This window comes from Coturnix japonica, chromosome 1 (genome assembly GCF_054131305.1).
Source record: "Coturnix japonica strain WE chromosome 1, WE-NBRP24, whole genome shotgun sequence".
NCBI classification, from domain to species: Eukaryota; Metazoa; Chordata; class Aves; order Galliformes; family Phasianidae; genus Coturnix; species Coturnix japonica.
In genome coordinates, this window is record NC_140663.1 from 40,551,531 (window position 1) to 40,571,271 (window position 19,741).

Here is a 19,741-nt window from a genome sequence, read left to right on the forward strand (position 1 = left end):
TCTCTACCTTGGTCTCTCTCCTGCCTGGAGAGACTGCCCTACTACAGTGGTTGCCTCCATCCAATCCGGTCTTGAACACCTCCAGGGATGGGGCACCCACGGCATCTCTGGGCAGCCTGTTCCAGCACCTCACCACTCTCACTACGAACAGCTTCCCTCAACATCTAATCTAAACCTTCCCACCTTGAGCTTAAAACCATTCCCTCTTCTCCTATCACTATCTACCAAGACTGCTAACTAGCACATCATGCTGTTTACAGTGTAATAACTGTAGGCTAGTCTAAGAGAAACAACTAATTATAAAACAACTTTACAAAAACCTCTAAATGTTAATGGCCTCAGATTATTTCAGCTTTTAGGTTTTTACTCATTTTGCTTTGTCCTACTGCACCTTCTTCTGTCTTTAGAGTTCCTATAGCCTAGCCTCAAGTTCAGGCTTTTTAAGCAGTGAAAACTAGCGAAGCTGTGGTTATCGCTCCTCATATACTAAAGGTACAACAACAGTAGAAATAACGAAGTGAGAGGATGGCTTTGAAGAAAAACAATGCCTGTTAAAATCTGACTTGCAATAAGCGAAGCTTTATATTGTTATAGGAACAGCTGCTGAGAACCTCAGTGCCTCCACAGAAAGAACATGAGCTATTCCAGCTCTAGGTTTTCTGTGTCTCTGATGACAGGCACAGTCACACTTTTAGCTTGGGTACATTGATCAGGAGGTCAGTCATCACATCAGCACTGCTGAGTGTACTAATTAGCATGCTCAAATAGTCACTGTGTCTTATTGCCTAATTATTTCATAACTGGGGGTTGTGTACTGTGCCAAATCTGAATGCTCTCAATGACTTCATTACTTTTCATTATTTTATTTATCTAATGTGTAAATGTTTTGGAGAACACACTGGTGCTTTCAGAGGTTTGCGTATTTGCCTTGACTACACACTGAAGCTGTACTTACACATGTATCTCTTGCAGAATTCATTCATGAGGAAAACCATACAAGTTCACAAGTTAATCATTCTCCTGAATGTCAGAAGCCAGGGCAGATCAGGATGTACATTGTGTTGGTAGAGCTGTAAACCAGGCTGCTTTAGTATTAATAGTAAACTTCCCAGCCTCAGTAAGATTTTTAATAGTTTTTGCAGCAAGTTAAAAAGTAGCCATGGGTATTTCTCATAAGCAATTGCAAAGCACAGGAAATGGACATGATTAAGTAAAAATGGCTTGACTTTTCAGTAGAAAAAGCAACTGTCCAGGCTTTCCTGCCTGAGTAGAACAGACATTTTTTCCACAGTAAGAAACAGTAGGGATTTCAAGAATCCAGTGATCAGCTCCTGTTAGATCCCATGTTCCAAATCCACGTGTTTTAAGATGTTGTTCCAGCTGTAGATTGTGGCTTACTAGTTCATATTGCATGCATTCAAGCTTCAGCTACAGACTTAGTGACACCAAAAAGACTCAGCAGCACAGAGCAGTATGGCATCGTGCTCCACCTCACCACATGATAGACAAACAAAACCCACCTTATGATCCAGACTGCTCACTGAGGAGACCAGCATGCTAACATGTTCTGCCATCCTGGTTCTAGGGACAGCAGCATTTAGCAAGGGAAACATGAACATCTGAATCATACGCTTTTCTGAGAAGACAGATTTATTTTTTTTTTTCAAGCACTTTAGGTAGAAAACAGTGAGATGCTTGCAGCAGCTATTTAGACATTGCAGTCCCAACATTGGCCCCTGTTGATAGCCAGCAGAAAGAAACTGTTCTTCTGGGCTTCTGTTTCATCAGAAAATAGTATTCTTTCATCATTCCCCTCCTCTCATGTTTTCCCTTGGTTAAAATTTATGAGACTCAAGGCACGTGAAGGCTACCCAACATTCTGCCTCTTCTGTCTTCCCCTCCAACTTTCCCATCTTTCCTCATCCCCAGATTTTCTTCTCATGGTTCCTTACAAAGTGCAAGCAGAAAGTAGGTCAGAGACAAACTGGCACTGTCAGATGACTAGTTTCAAGTCACGGACACATTGTTGTCTCTTCAGTACCATAGGAAGTTGTTATTACAAATCCTTCAAAGTTTGTTTTAGCTTGAAATGCTATTAGACTTACTCAACTGGCAAAAGAGAAGGCTTTCCACAGGAATTTCATCTGGTTAAGTCAACAGAGGTCTGCCTGCAGAGCACAGCTTCCAAACATGAGACTTTATTTTGTATTATTAATTCTTCACCTTTTCCTGTTTATAATGAAAACACTGTGAAATACCCAAACAACTTAACAATTGGTTTTATTTTACTCTCTCCTCCCACCTTTGCCCACATGCTCCAGTCCCCAGCCTTAGTAATTTGTTTTAGTTTTAACTCCTGACCAGTTCTGGATGCACGTGCTTTGCCTATTGATATGCTTCATACTGGCTTATGACGGTGTTTCACTATGTAATAAGGACTACATTCCAGACCAGGAAATGCTAGTGAGAGGAAATGGAAGAAGGGACAAAGCTCTTAATTCCCCAAGTAAAGTATCACCACACAGTTAACAGTGGCAAGTAATATATTCTAACAGAAGCATAATTTTAGCTTACAGTGGTCCTCCAAACTTCTGTAGACAACAGTGTTCACAGCTTCAGTGAATTAACAGCAAGAAAAACAGTATCTGCTCAATTAGTTCTGTGGCCAAGTAAGGCCAGAATGGCAGCTTTAATGGTTTGATGTCAACTCACCTCCAACTGCCTGCTGCCTCCAAACTCCTGTCACACAAGAGAAACATGGTGCAGTAAATAAATGTACACTGGTACTTTGCTAGACTGTATCATTACTTATTACAGCAGTAACCTCAAGTAGTGCTTTAAGTCTAATCAGAGCAAATCTTTGTTCAGATTCACTGGCCTAAATGAAAAGGTTCTACTTCCCCTTGTTCCCAAATAAATACATAAATAAATACATCAAAAACAAATAATCCACAGCCACAGCAGGGTGTAATTGTGGAGAAAAGAAAGCTCAGCATGGCCAGAAATATACCACAGGTGAGATCTTAATGCCACTAAAAATCCACAGCTACAGAGGGCAGTGAGACCCGAGCTTAACTCCACATTATTTTTGTGCTGCTCAGTGAAAATAACAGCGTTTAAGTTGGATGAAACAAACACCCATATAGAATACTGGACCTCTTCCATCCATATTGTCTTTGTGTTTAGAGCACAGATGATCCAGGGTCTTAACTCTTAAATTTCTTTAAGAAAACATTTAGTAAGCAAATGTTGCTGTCACAGATGTCAGTAACTCTTGGATTCAAGTGACTCATAGGAACAAGCAACGTGTTAAAATTGAGTATCACATCTAAGAAAAACAGCTCCACTACTGTTAAGCTGCTGTGGGTTTCCTTTGGAACAGCAACTTACAAGTGTTCTGGCTCATGAACTAATGGCACACAATATCTTTTGCATCTTATGATGGATGGATATTTCTAGTTCATTTCATTTGTGATAGTTCAGTGCGAGATTATCAATGCTTCTTGGGGCTACCCTCACAAATTCTTTGATTACCTGATAAAACTCTGTTCAGAGAGTAGGGCTAAATAGAAAAGTCAGCAAGAGATTTTTCAATTTCATAAGGTCATCCCTGCAAACTTGACTATTAGTCAAGTGCCTTAAGCAGCTATTAAACTTTTGGTTGATAGCTTTTCAATAATGTTGTTCATTTAGTGCTTCCTTCCTGAACACAACTATCTTCACTGTTCCAAGGCAACAACTGTAACAGTCAGATCACTCTAGAATGTGTACTGCTAATGGCAAGAAATTCACCAAGTGTCACAGTTGTGTAGCTGACCGCTTATTCATTCTGCAGCAATCAGCAGCCCTACACATGTACCTCAAAAATTAGCCCAGTCTTCTTTTTCTAACCACTAGGGCAAGTGGTTAGAAATTGATTTGCTGGGATTTAATTTCAATGTTCAGGAATATCTATTTTATGTCATTGAAACTTGGACTTTCTTACGTAAAACTGGTCTTTCTTCCATGAAATTCCAGATTCACATAAACACAAAACATGAACTATGTCAGTACATTTGATGATAACTCTTGTCAACTTTGCTTCCCAAATTCCCTCTCCAATTTTCACAATCTTAAAATCAACAGTAACTCAAAAGTAAGCAGAAGTAAGGATGGTAATAACATTAATGACAGATATTCACCTCATTAACTTATTTTAAGGGCTATGAAAGAGCAGCAGCCTGCAGAAGAATTATTTATCCAGAAGACCCATTGTTAGAAATCTCTTCTGTCTGCTGCCAGCTACAGTTCCCCCTGGCACTGCTGATTGCATAAGTCACTTGGAAGATGACATCAGATCTTCACCATCAGAAAGCAGTGGTGTTAAGCAATAGCTGACCACCGAGCTGAAATATATACAAGAGGTCTCTGTTATACTACTGTTATTCAAATTTCATACCTCCGGACAGAATCCTCTGATACAGATAAGATAGTATCAATTTACAGTGGCTGGTTATTCAGCTCAAGCCAGAGACTGAAAGAGAAAACAAAGATAACAGTCTTGTAAACACAGTGATTTCAAAAATGCAACTCTTTTAGGCTCTTTTGTTTCTTGATCCTTTCACCAAGTCTTTCAGTTGACTCAAAAGCTGACCACCACTGACACTGTAATCACATTTTACACTGAAATACTAACATTCTATTTTTAGGGGGTGGGGGGGGAGAAATGAAGAAGTAAAATTGAAAACATTTTTAAATGACAGTTTTTAAATCAATTTCAGCTATTTCAACAGGGAGCTCACATAAAGAATTCAGAAGGAAAAACAAGTAGAATAGAAAAGACAGGAAAAGATTGCTTAATAACTAGTAGTTCATGTTGTAATTTATTGATTTAACAATAAGTAGGCTAACTCTAGCTCATACGTATCTGGATTTTCCAAGTATTATGACTTGACAGGAGTGAGGACACTGTTACTGTTCTTCATGAAATATCCCTTTAATCTACTCCTTGCTTCACCAAAAATACAATTTCATGAGTATATTCAATGCTGCACTGCTGATAAAGAAAAACAGAAAGAGTGAGCATTAAGTATATAAAACTCCTCTATCTGGCAGAATAGAAGACTTCAAATTGACATGTATCAAACCCAGTATTCTAAATACTAATAAGACTTCAAACTGGCTACCAAATTCAAGGGATTTGTCTCAATGATAAATTCTTGGGTGCATCCTGGATAGTATTTAATGTCTAAACATACAGATTTAATGTTTAGGTCTCAAAACAAGATGTAACTTTCATAAAAGGGAGCTCAAATCAGGGTGCTCATACTCAGATACTGTTTTCAAAATGCACATAGAAATGTCCTTGAAAATCTGTTATGCAGCCTGTTTGTAGAAATTTCCCTGTATTGCCACAGTAACTCAGTACATTATCAGGGAAGAAGAGGCTTTATTTGGTCATAAATATTTCAAAATTGCTTCTATGGCATAGCTCTAATTCCTGCTGACTTCTGCTTGGAAAAAGCACAGAATCATAGAGGCTGGAAGGAACCTCTGGCAATCATCCAGTCAAACACCTCTGCTAAAGCAGGTTTCCTACAGTAGGTCACACAGGAAAGCACCCAGGTGGGGGCTGAGTAGCTCCAAAAAGGAGACTCCACAATCTCTCTGGCTCCTGTAGGGAGTTTCAGTGCCCAATAGAAGGTTTCTTCTGGAGACTATGCAGTCACTGCAATGGAAATGTGTAGGTAGGATGCTGTCCCGCACACATAATACAGTGAACTGAAACTGAAAAAAATGCATAAAAATTAATTTTGACAGTCACAAAATGTCTATTCCACAACTGTAACAAAACTGCTGATGACTTTGAGTTCAAACATGCAGTACTGTGTTGAGTAACAGAAAGCCCCATACTTTACCACCAGCAGCTGGAAGACATCCCTTTCTCTCCTAAGCTCTGTGACAACAGGTCCCTCTCTTCCTGATCCACTCAACTTCTAAGGGGGAAACTGAGTAACACTCGCTTGTTGTAAGGTGCTGAAATACAGAGTACAGTGTTGTGGGTGATCACACAGAACTCAAGAAAAATAAACTCAGCATATACATCTTATGGGGGGAAAAAAAGTGAAATCTGTTCCTTTTCTGCCATAGCTTCCTCCCATACCTCATCCATCCCATTTATCTGGCTTCCTCTATCCCGACCCTACCAAATAGGTTCCAGCAGCTTGATTCTCAGATGCCTTCCATTGATGAAAAATAAAAAGTAAAAAAAGAAAGAAAAAAAAAACTAAAAAACAAAACAACACAAGCACCCACACAAAAAGAGAAGAGATAACAGCAATTATCTGAGGAAAAAAAGAAGTAAATATGCAAGATGTCTTCAGGAAGCAAAATATAGTAACTTGGAAGTTAGCCAGGGCACAATGTAGCTGTTCAAATCCTGGAAGCAGAGATGATCAACCAGCAGCATCTTTTCCAGAAATACCCACTTTGCAAATCTGGCCACACGAAGTCTACTTTCCTTAAGAGAAGATTAAAAACAAATCCCACAACCTAGGAGTATAGGTTGAAATGCTGAAGACTTTTAGGCAGGGATGAATTTGACGCTTTATTCTGGAACAACGCTTCTTTATTGTATAGTGATTAACTAGGAAAAATAACCTTTAGCTAGCACAATTCTATGCATTCCTGCACCATTTCCAGTCCCCTTGAGAAAATCAAAGGCAAAAAAACTAGGAAAGTTAAACCAGTTTCCTTAAGCAATGCAAGTCCTCTCTTGGCCTCCAGCCATTTAAATAAAAGGCAACCCATTGCAACCAGCGTTAGTTAGTCAGCTGCAGAACAACTTTTAGAGCTGCAAGAGTCATCTAAGGCCTCCTTTAAAACCAATGGAGAAAACAGGCATTTAGGGAGTGATTCATCTGGTTTATTTTAGTGACATTGGGATGAGATAAATTGTGCTGCAAAATGAATAAACCCAAGCCATAAAAATGCCTATTTTCCTCCATACACAATAAATGAAGACCAGACAAGGAATTGTCTGCATTTGGTAAGATGAACCCCACCCAGTGAGCCTGTGGCATACGCTCACTCCTCTCAGAGACTTTTTGTTGTAGCTGTTAGAGTTCCCATTGTTTCCAGACTACTGGGCAACCCGCTCCCTCCACAAGGACATGGATACCCAAAGCTACTCCACAACTCCTAAGATACCAGTCCCAAGTCTATGGACTGACTGGGATCTGGAGGGTATGACTTCCCATGTGGAATAGTTTACGTGGTAAACGGAAAAGAAATGGATCTAAAGAAGCCATCTTTCCTAAACTGGTAACCAACACTCTATCATTGCAGAGTCTTACAACAGCAAGCAACAACAGCTGCCTAAGGAAGGTTAAGCAACCAAGTTATCTTCACAGGCTACTTAATTAACCAGGAACAGAACCTATGCACACAGATGAGTAAATACACTTTTGAATAAGCTTTAAAACACCAGCACTACCCAATATTTTTCCTGCTGGATAGTCAGCTGTTTCCATGTGTCCCTACGTTCAGCTCTAATGATGCTGTAACAAGGGTAGAATGAATAGTTAGCACTTTTGGCTTCAAGACTAGCACTGCAGAGCACTAACAGCACAGCTACTGAGATCCTCTTACAGTGCTACATATATTTTGTCAATACAACCTGAAGCCATGAAGAAATATATTGCCAACAGAAGCAGCCAAATGTGAATACATTCTGCCAAAAGAACTCTTGAGCTGCACTATGCCAGCAGACTGTTTGCCAGCTACATCCCCTCCCACAGAAAAGGTCTTGAATTCCTACTGCCTTTCTGTTTTGTCAGATTCCAGTATTAAATTGGATTGATAGCATGCAGCCAACAAGGTGACACTGGTTATCTTCACAACTGTTTTAGTCACTACTCAAAGCTAGCCAGCATGTCAATTTATACCATTTTCCACACCAAAAATTATAAACATAAGGCTGTAGGAATCTAGGAGTGCCTAATGAAATAGTGTTAGACTCCTTAAGTGTTGGTAGGCTTCCTAGGGTTTTCAAGGATTTGAATGCTGATGCAAACACTACAGGCTTACTGCTCTAGCAGGCACAGGCAACATTCTTCTGAAGTAGTTGTACAGGCTGTGTATCAGTACAAAACCAAAGGATAAATATACTGTGCCACCAGAAACATTAAGTCACTGCTTACATTTCAGACTAAGATTTTGCCTTTTGCAGTCATAGCAATAATACTATCTTGCTGGTAAACTGGAGTGGTGATTCAGGTACTTGAGAGTTCTCTGAAAATATTCCTTCTTTCTTTTTTTTTTTTTTTTTTTTTTTGCTATCACTGATTCAATAAATAAGGAAAAATATGGGAATTTACTGGTCATGTTTGTTTGTTTGTTTGTTTTTCAAGGATTTAAAAATCTCAAAGAAAAAATTATCATAAGCACATCTGCTGCCAAATCACAAAGAAGATTTGGACAAGGTATTTGATTTGCCATTTTCCCCATACCATATGAAAATCCTATGAGCCCTTCAACCTGACTCTCACCTTCTCTTTCAAAGAGCACCTGGCTTGGAATGCAGCTTTCAATCACAACATATCCCATGTCTGTTAGCTTGCTATGGGATACCTTTCCCAAGGATTCAGGAGATCTAGACTGAAGCTAAGCACAGACTACTTCATATCACTGTCTTGAGTCTATGCCTTTCATCCACTGCATGTACCCTACACATAAGGATTATGTCAGAGCCAAGCTATCTGGTTTGCACTAGGGATTCTCAAATGATAATACACCGGTATTTTAAGGGATCTGATACATGCTCACTAATGATCGTAACTTTACTGAAAAAAATTTCCTTTAAAATAAAGTTACTATACTGTCATACAGAGAATGTAATATTACCCATTGAAGTGCAATTAAGCCAGCCCTGTGGCTCTTTGAACTTTGATACACTTCTGGTCATAGCTATTCAACTTTCATGCTGTTTAGATCAATGGAGATGGATATACTTCCCACGTCCTTATTCTTCCCACCATAACACCATTGTGTTGAAGTCAGAGGAGGTATTTCTGATCTTGGCCCACAGCACAGAAAAGACATTTTCAAACAACCATTACTAACAAATCTATCTGCAGTTCTTGCTGTTCATGTCTTTACGGTATACCAACAGGACAGTTCAGAACATCACAATTGCAACCAGTATTTCTGGGACACCTTTTCAGACTTTAAGATAAATGAGAACAAGTCTGCAAGTGACAGAATTCAGTCAGGTCTACCTATGTGCCAGCTGAATAACCATTAATTCAGTTATGACTTCAGATATTGTTAACCGAGCTTACTGCTCTAAAGCAGATGGTTCAAATCAGAGTTAACAGAATGACTAAGCACAACAAAATTCAGTCAGTCCATATCTATAATCTTCCTGTGGTACATAGCACTCAAAAAGGATTTTACCACTTAAATGTTAGCAATGACTATATATCAAGTTGAAGGTAGCCTGGTGCTTTTCCCTGAAGGAAGTTTTCTTACTATAACATTAAATTCCATATGCAAAATATAGGATGGATGACAGGATATTTTGGAAGACTTCTTGGTGTTAGTGTTACTGTAGAGCTCCACCTCCTCTGAAATATTATTCAGAGCACATCCTAAGCAGGTGCAGGTTCAGATGAGATATAGACAACTAATGTGGTACTCCTTCAGCATGCTTTTTGGCCTGAGGGTGGGAGTATAGTGAAGGTGTGTTAAATTCTTGCTGAATAGCACATACAGAAACTCTAATTCCTATTAGCATGCATTGTCTTGAGCAGACAGCTTGTCGTTTGAATTTTTTAATGTGTAATTCTGTGAGTGCTGTCTTCAAACATTCTCAGAGTCTACAGGCTTCCCCTCTTGCTGTAAGCCTTTCATGGAACAGGCACATTATAATACATCTCGGTATTTCTGTCAACTAAAACTTCACTTAGGCCTAGCAATGCTATAATACAATAGAAAACACAGTGATAATAGCAGGGTGGCAAAGTCTTAAGCTACAGCAAGTAAGGATAAGCCCAGATGCAGCAGCCATAAACACAGAAACAAAGGAAAAATGCTGCTTACCCTTGGAAGACCTCAGGTAAGCAGGGATCTCCAAGATGATCCCCTTACCTCCACTGGAAACCATTCAATGAGGTCTGGGAAGGGATGGATCCTGGTTCCACTCCTTCCGGTCAGTCAGGTGCATTACATGCACCTCAGCTTCCCTGTGTTGTCCCTGCATTCCCACCAGGTGCTCAATCACTGCTTAAAGCTCTGACAGCATTTCTGCTACAGGCCACAAGACATCAGGCTCAGGATGACATAGCCTGAGCATGTGAACAGCCTGAACTAGATTAGAAGCAAAGTTTAAGACTGGCTTTTCTTCCAACTTTACATACCTCACTACAAGGACTTATTTTTACTAAAGCATAGACTATTCGTCTGAGAACTGATAGAATTGGTTTACTAAAAAAAAAAAAAAAAAAAAAAAAGCCATTTGAGAAGCTGTTCTTCCCAAAATGTAACATTTGAAACACTGAAATAGATACAGAAAGCCTCTGTTATAAAACAGCATAGTGCATACAGCTATGCTTTAATTTGGCTTTGGGAAGACGAACAGAGTTGTTAACACCTGTTCATGCCTTGGACTATGGCATTCGAAACTGGCAGCACTGGGTTAAATTTAATTCTGTCAAACCCATCTAACATTATTAGTGTGCTATGCAGTACTATCTTGCTGCCTATCTTTTCCCAGTTAAAACTCTGGAATTCACAGAAGATCTAAATATTTGTGTTTCAAATCACAAAATTGCATATTTACCCTTCAGTGTGAATGAGTCCTCAGTGACTACTTCACCAGTGAGAAGACCTTACTGGAATTCCTTACTCATGGAGGAAGCACCCTTCAAGAGCTTCACAAGTTTTCTTACCACTATCTAGGAGTCTGATCTACTGTTCACATGTTCTCCAGGACAAGCCAGAGCTGCATTTTGCTTTTGCTATTACTCAGGCTCTCAACCATAGAGAATTTGTTTCTCTTCTTAAGAGCCAAGCTTTATTTTGATTTTTAATTAAAAAGCTTTGGCAAAATTTTAAAAGTCTTGATCATGTGCTATCTTTGATTGATATCATTTGTAACAGAAAAGGATGAAATATGATTATTGAAGATAATTACTCTCCTTTTAATTAAGATACTGCTTTGTTTGGTGTTTTCTTGGAATACAATTATTAAGGCTTTTTCTTACAGGCATAAAAGTATGTGTAAACACTTAAACCTAGAAATCTAACTTTAAAGTCCTCACTGTTCAGATAGGTAATGGACACAGATGCTAAAGATGTTTTAAAACTGCAGAATCAAATATTAAATCTGCTTCCTTTGACCTCACTACAATCATTCTCTCTACTCACACAATTTCTCTTCCTGTAATTTAAATACTCAGGAATCCAATTTCTAGAAGTCAACTTTATCCGCTGGACAGATAGAGAATTCTGCTGCAGTGCCAATGGCAGCATTGACAGCATACAATAAATAGCTGGGAGGAGAGCATTCATTTTTTATTTTGCATTACACTCAACTGCTGGTAGCAACCCAATACCAAAAGCAGTGATTAACTTTTTGTATATACTAAGAGTAACGTGTTGAAACTAATACGTGATTTTATTACAGAGTCCTATTCTATAAAATTCAGTATCAACAGCTTTAAAGATAACAGCTGTCAGTGCACAAACTATTGTGAAACATACAGTCGTTTGTGGAATCAGTCTGTTCAGTTCTTGCTCTGAAAATGTACAGATCTTTAATCTTGATTAAGGTTTTATTTCTGGCTGCCACTTTTCACTACTTTCCTTATTTTATTCCACTTCATATAAGTGCTGCTAACAATTATTTATTGGCAACTCATTGAAACTCTTTGCAATCTCAACTATAGTAATACTTTTGACACCCTCTCAACATCCTCATAGACAAGCTGAGGATGTACTTGTTACAGAAGTGGACAGTGAGGTGGATTTCAAGCTAGCAGAAGAACCAGCTGGAAGCAAGAGGGCTGTGAATGGTTACATTAAGACCAGTTGGAGGCAAGTCACAAGTGTTGTACCCCAGGAGCCAGGACTCTCTAAGACTCACCTGTAAGATGGGACAAATGCACCCTCAGCAAATTCACAGATTATACAAAATTCAATTGCATGTCTAATACGAAAGATGAGCAGTTGGCCATTTAGAGAGATCTACAGAGGCTGGAGAAATGGGAAGAGAAAATACTCTTGAAGTTCAACAAAGGAAAATACCAGATCTGCAGCTGGGTACAAATAACCCCTCACTCCAGTACAGGCTGGAGGCTAGTTGGCTAGAAAGCAGTTTGACATAGAAGGACCCTGGTGCCCTTCCAGCTAGCCACATCTTGACCATACGCAAGTATCATGCCCTCACAGCAAAGAAGGCCAACTGGGGGCTGCTGCATTGGGTGGTAAACCAAGAGAGGTGATCCTTCCACCACTTCTCAGGGCTCGTGAGACAGCTGTGGTGCTGGGTCTAGTTCTGGGCTCCCCAGTACACAGTATAGACTTACTGCAGTGAGTCTAAGGAAGCGCCACCAAGAAGAATAAAGGAATGGAGCATCTCATTCAACCGCTTCTATGAGGCTTCTTTGAGATGGGACTGTTCAGCCTCAACAAGAGGCTCAGGGGATATAAATGTATGTAGATACTGAATAAAAAGGAACGAACAAAAAAAGTAGACGCCAGACTTCTCAGCATTGCCCAGTGACGGGATAAGAGGCAAGTGGCGCAGTCAAAAACAAACTCCATCTGAACACAAAAAGCAATTTTATTTTTTTTTAAACTACTCTGTGAAGGTAATCATGCAGTAGACTAAGCTGTCGAGTCTCCATCCTTGAATATATTCAAAATATGACAGGATGCAGCTCTAAGTAATCATTCTAGCTGTCCCTGCTTGAGCAGGGAGAATGGACTAGATGGTCCTTCCAAACTCAACCAATCTGTCAATTGTAAAATTGCAATATAGATAATATTTAAGATGTTCTTTATGTTTGTAAGAGCTACAAGCTGTCCCAGTTGAAACCAGGACAATACAGAAAAATCATCTCAATGCCCGGGTTGTCTTCCTCCAATGTTTCCTTTGCTGATTTTTTAAATTAGTCAGTCCTAAATGAAGTTAGGGGTCCCATTCCCACATCTCCTATTTGAAGGTTAGATAGTTAGAAACCTTGCTTTAATTTATTTTAGCCTGAATTTATTCTTGACTAGCTCACACCCACATTTTTATCCCTACACTGTTCTTCAGCCTAAGTATATTTTCCCCTCCTGTATATTTATAGATATGTAAGCTTCTTTATTGCATGAAAATAAAGCTTTTATGGGCTCCTATAATACACTGATACTTTTCTGATTATCCTCATAGCCCTTCCCTGCATCTGTTCTTCATTAGTACAGTTCATCCTTCGTGAAAACGAAAGAGCAGGATGGTATATATCATTGCTCAAGAAATTGGTACTAGTGCCTTCCTCTCTGTTCCGTCTACTGTAAACATTTCTGTTATTCTTTGTAGGCAATGGATCAGTTGATTACTCCTGCCAGACTAATTGCCAGAAATTAATGCAATAAAAGAACAACGTTCTTTACTTGCACTGAGCTTACAGCTCATATTGCTGGGTGATATATGTGAGGCACCTTTCTGCATCCTCATCACAGGATTCAAAGAATCCTCATCACAGTCATCAAGTTAAATCATGCTGGCTGCAGTCATTTCATTAAGATCAAGCTTCCAGACAAAAGTCATCTGAAATCTTTACTACAGATTCATTTCCAGCCATATACACTGTTCGATGCTGCAGATAGCTTTTCTGTGGGAAATGTTCATCAGCCTTTGTAAGACATCCCAAGCAGCAGAAAGATCTTAGCAATGCAAGGACCTTACTCAGGTTAGTCCAGCACATCAAACTACTCGGAGACTAAATGGGTTTGGTTTTCTTTATGCAAACCTGCATTTTCTAACTTGGATATGTAAGGGTTGTGTTATTTTTTCAAACTTATCTACCTCTACCTATTACTTCATGAATACAAAAGAGTAGCATATGGGTTAATGTGTTTAAAAGTAGTTGAAGCTACTTAGGCCCCTATATTACTTATGAACATGAGACTTTGAGCTTTGAAGTTTTTGCTGTAAGTAAGTTTCTAAATTAGAGAAGACGCTGAAATAAAGCTTGAGCAGTAGACGGGGGAATTTGATAAGCCAAAAATAGCCATTAGCAAAACAAAAATAGCTCTAAAGAGATGTAATCTATTTAGGATAACTTGGTGGAAGTTAGAAGGTGATGGAAGGAGGAGAAAAGCTAATACAGAGATCACTTATGACTTATGATGTAAATGAAATATGATCCCATGGCATCTTGAACCTTGGGATATATTTGTTCATGAGATACATGCTCATCATCTTCTATATAGAGTTCGGACAGCCTTGTTGTATCACATTTTTTTTAGCTCCCCCTCCCTAAGCTCTTCAAGGAGAGAGACGCAACCGTCATTAGAAAACAAGGCAGGAGAACTTACTCTCTTATCTTGAGCAATCTACTGGCTTTTTAATGCTTTTTTTTTTTCCCCAATTGCAATAACATTGTTTAAGATAAAATTTTGTTTCTCCTCTGACATTTCTCATGCCACTAGAACCATTATTAAGTGAAAGACTATTTTAAATGTCCTGTTACTATTTCTCTTACAATCTTCCGTTTCTTGGAGAAGAATTGAGTGAAGCATTCTGGGAGGTGATATTCTTTTGTTTGAATGTATTAGTCAACAAAACTGAAATGAGTTGAATTAATAATCTCCATATTTCTCTTCTAACCACATTTCTACCCAATGCTTCAAATATTTTTCTACTTAGAGTGATCATTCATATTCATGGGAAGGGAGCACATGACAATCCAATATTAGGTAGACTTACTGTAACTAAAATTACAAGGTAATTATCAATTCACTGAAAACTTACCACCATTAGCAAATCTTATTCTCAGTATCCTCATGCATATATACTGCCATATTTTTCTAGTTCTCAGCAAAACAGCTTTGCTTGCTTCCTCATATATGATTTTTTGTTAGTACTTCATAAGAATTCAGTCACTGTAAAGAAAGGAATGCTTACCCTTTAGGTTATAATTTTAGCATATCAGTTAAAGATATACTAAAGAAGTAGCTCCCTTTTACTTGATAATAAACATAGCCCAACAGCTGAAAATATATACTTACAGTCTTCCACCAGAATCCTCCCAACCCCTTACTGCTAAGAAAAACAAGTGGGCCACAGCAGCATGTCCTAGAACTATTTTGGTGTTGGGAGAAGTGCAAGTTCCAAAGCAGTGTGGAAAAATGCCCTGCCAGCTGCTCCCCTCTCATTCAAATGAAGGCTTAAGTGCCTTCCTTGATCAACTAGCAGACTAAGGAACCTTTAGGTTAGTTGTTCCTACATAACTAGTACCACACTCAAATGTACTTAGATGTCTGAAGGCTCAAAGGTTTAAGTTGCTAGAAGACAGAAAGCATCACAACTCAGCAGACCTGCAGAAAGTGGCTCTGTGAGTTAACAAAAAAAAACACTATGTGATTGACAGCAGCTCAGCTCCTTCACTGTTGAGTACGCTCACTCAAATTACTTGTGCCTGCCACATATTAAGAGCACAGAGTACACAGACGTATTGAGGCACAGTAACTAGTTACCTCATACCAACTGGTTCTGGTCTGAGTAATATTTGTATTTATAAATTTAAGTTTGCTTTCAAAGCTCAGGCACCCAAGAAGTCACTGGTACTTGAACCTTCACCAGTTAAGTTAGATGAGAGCCAGGAGATTAGCAAGCTACAGTGCTTGGCAATCTCCTGGGTGAGTTGAGCATCTCTAGAGCCCAGTTCATGCCTGCAACTATGTAAGTTTCACAGGCTATCATGCTTGCTCTACACGTCCTGATGAGTCCATCAGACAGGCTCATAGCACAGGTACTACACCGGGAAGATCAGATGCATACACTTAAAAGCACATCCAGGTCTAGGGCCTTCAGCTCAAGAAAGATATGGAGCTGTTGACAAGGGTCCAGAGGAAGGCCACAAAGATGCTCACAGAGCTGGAGCACCTCTACTGTGAAGACAGGCTATGGGAGTTAGGCTTGTTCAGCCTGGAGAAAATAAGGCTCTGGGAGACATCACTGCAGCCTTCTATATTTAAAGGGAGCTTATAAACAGTAGAAAATCAACTCTTAGCACTTGTAGAAAGTGATAGGACAAGGGATAACAAACTAAAAGAGTGGAGACTTAAATTAAACATCTAATGGAAATCCCTTACTCAGAGGGTGGCAAAGTGTTTTTTGTTTTTTTTTTTAATAGGAAAGAAGCACACAAAAGGCACAACTGCATGCAAAAGAAAAATTCATTAAAAAAAAAAAGAAGAAGAAATAAAACCAAGAAGCAAACATCTCTCCAAGCCACAGAGTCTTTCCTTTTCTTAAAAAGAAATGCATGCTATGGACTGCAGAAAAGACTATCTTTTAAAGTGAAAAAGTGAGAAACATACATCATGCACTGAGACATCTGTGGCTGGTGTAAGAATTAAAATATGGAAAGATGGCACACAAAGTAAGGGGTCTTTGCTCTTGGCTACTGTCAATGGACAGCTCATCTTGACTGTCACAAAGAACAAGCTGTTGCCAAACTCATCGCTGCTGGTGGTCTGAGGGCTGACTAGTGCTACTCAAACAATGGGGAGGACCAGCATGAGAATGGAAGTAGAACTCAATCCACCCATGGTTCCCAAAAACATTGTTACGCAGCCTCACCAGAAGTGAGAACCAGATTTTCAAGCACACTTGTGCATCCAGTTCCTATTTGTTTCAGTGAGAATTAGGCTTCTAAACGTGCTTCTTAGTCTGGGCTTCACTGTCTATTGTACTATGCTGTTACTGCATTTATAACATTCCCAGGAGAAAAAGTAATACATGCACATCTTAGGCATGATTCGTGTTCTTTTTGCAAGGAGATAACCACAGAACCAGCAGAAAAAGATTTATCAAAAGGTATATCACTGTTTGGACTCTAATAATACATGACAGCACTGGTTGGTTACCAATACATTATTGTAAATCTTTCAGAAGCTCTGACAGAATAGCAGAATATTAAGAGAATTCCTAGTTCTCTATCTCTCTCCTTCAGACATCTTTGATAATTAGATTTGTCTTACATTGAACATCTATTTTATATGCAAAAGTAATTAGGAGATGCTTAGGTATAGTTACTGTGGCTGTCAAGGAGTTCATTTTCATCAGTCTGCAATAACACAATGGAAGCTGCAGGGACTATGTTTAAAGTGACATTCTCTTCAGAGTTATGGTCTGTTAGTGTCAAGCCCCCTTTGTGAAAGGATATGATTGAGGGAACAGACAAATGGTATATGGCAGCTATTACCAAAATACAAACATACCACGTCTCATTCTGAAACTCGGCATGCTACTCAAGTTACCCTAGGAGTAAAAAGAGTTTAAAATATATCAATTACACTTAGGGCCTCCTAGGTTTTTTTCTTTTCCTTTTGCCTGACAACAGGATATACGCACTGGCATTATGAAGATCTCATATTCATTTGGGAAAAAAGGTCTGTGCTAGAAATCATGAAGGTCAAAGAAATTGGAGGCTGTTACCACATGCTGACTCTTATTCTACAGTATATTATCAGAAATACAGTCCAAAATCAGGTTTCAGCTTAAGAAACTCCGACTTGGAGTAGAAATGACCTGTTTCCATAACAGGAGGAAACGTGCAAAATGATAAACAGTACTTATAATACTTTCAGCCTGTAAAGTTTTAAATGGCTTATGGACAAACAACCATAGATACCACTTATTTTTGCACTCCATCACAGCCCTTCAGCAGTGACAGCTGACTGACAATTTATGTCCTTTTGTATAAATGAGACACAGCTACTGGTTGGACTTCCCCACTCCCAAGGGCAAAGAATCACAAAAGTTCTTTCTTTCTACAACAAGGACTCAAAAATGTAGGATTTAAAATGTCATCCAGTGCTCTGAGGCAGGATTGTAAGGTTTCATACTCTCCTTTGGCATTTTGACTCTGTATCTAAAATAGCCTACATCTGGTAACTAGAAGACATCAACGAAATCAAACCTTCCACTCTCCAGGTTTCCACCTGTCATGGTTTTCTCTGGGGTAGAGTTAACTATCTTCACAGACGCTCACATAGTGCTGGTTTGGAGTTAGATATAGATAAATAGAGAGCAACTGTAGGAGTTACACTTGAATTGCTTGCTGCATATGGGGTAGGTTGTTTTAAGATGTAGCACTGTGCTTCTTAAGTGATGTTTTTAATACAAAAGTTCCTGAATGCCCACATCTGCAGTCCTTGCCATTGACTTAAAGCAATTTAAAATACCATAAATAAATCGGAGCAGATCACAGCAATGTTCTGATAAAATATCACGGAAAATCTTCATTCATTTTCTACAGAAGCATCATACTAAAGTACAGGTTTCAGATGCCCCAGCTGACATGTCCAGCTTGCAGGTAAGCAAGTATTCCTTTCTCACTAATGAACAGTGGATTTTTTTTCTTTTATCCTCCCAGGTGATAAAAATATGATCTAAATAATTGGATGTTTCATTTTCTTCCTGAAGACAAAGCTATTTTAAGCCTATTGGTGTACAATGTGCAGAATAAACTTGCTTTTCTTCTGAGTCGATTTTCACGTTGTTGCTCCAGCCCTACCAATGACTTCTGTGGAACAAAAGCCCCACAGCATAGAATAATCTTAAAAGTTAAGCACATTTTCAGAGGCGTTCTCCTATTCAGTCATCAGTAAGAATAAAATGTTGGCTCTTTGTTAAAGAGGAAATATCGCAAATACCAAAAGCAACAAAGTTTCCAAAATGGTAGCTGGCAGCCGAAGCAAATAAGCTTTCACTGATGCAAAGACATAAAATCTTAATCCAGATAGACAAAGGAAATATCACTCTTAGTAGCTGTTGCTGCAACAACAACAACAAAACCCACAATAATCAGCCAATCTTGTTATTATAGCCTTCAGAAGTTCTTTCCACAGTTCCTATTCTCCCCACCTTCATATCAGCGTACAGCTCACTGCCTACCTACTCTTCTCAAATCAGTTTGTTCTACTAGAAATATACTCTAAAATACTCTAATATAGAAAAGTAGGATTTACACAAGTCAGTGCAGCTTGGTTTACTGCGTGAGAAATGTTTGAAAACATTCCCCACCAGAAGAATCGTTATCATGGTTAATGAGTATCTACCTGATTACTTCAGCCAATTTGTAGCTCCATTCTATGTTACACTGCCATTAAAGTTACAGAAATAGCCCTACCAGATATGCCAATGATCCTCCTTTTCTATTGTTTCCATGAGCACTTGCCAAAAAAAAAAAAAAGTCTTTCATAAGGTGGTGATCAAAGTCCTGAAGCAAGACACCATAGAGCAGTCTGCCTATGTAGGAATTGTCCTTTTTAATTGCAGGTAGTGTTTATGTTCACATTTATTTATTTAGCCTTGTTTTCAGTTATCCTAGGTTTCTACACCTACATCCATGAAGGAAGACATATTATAGAAGATATGAGAGATTTGAGAATAGAAAGCTTAGTTTAACTTTTATAAGATACCCACATTAACTTTACTAAGTAAAGCCTTTCCAAAATACAGACCATAGAATCATTTAGGACA

At 38.8% G+C, this 19,741-nt stretch overlaps 1 long non-coding RNA gene across 3 annotated transcripts in view; it reads right to left on the reverse strand.

The window, feature by feature from the left end:
• LOC107311555 (uncharacterized) overlaps positions 1 to 15,352 on the reverse strand; it is a 98,660-nt gene extending 83,308 nt beyond the window's left edge. For all 3 annotated transcript variants that reach the window (XR_014943028.1, XR_001554142.3, XR_001554140.3), the window contains exons 1-2: positions 15,259 to 15,352; positions 4,439 to 4,513 (exon numbers count right to left, since the gene is read on the reverse strand). This is a non-coding gene — a long non-coding RNA (uncharacterized LOC107311555). The remainder of the gene's footprint in view (positions 1 to 4,438; positions 4,514 to 15,258) is intronic.
• Positions 15,353 to 19,741: the final 4,389 nt, after the last annotated feature.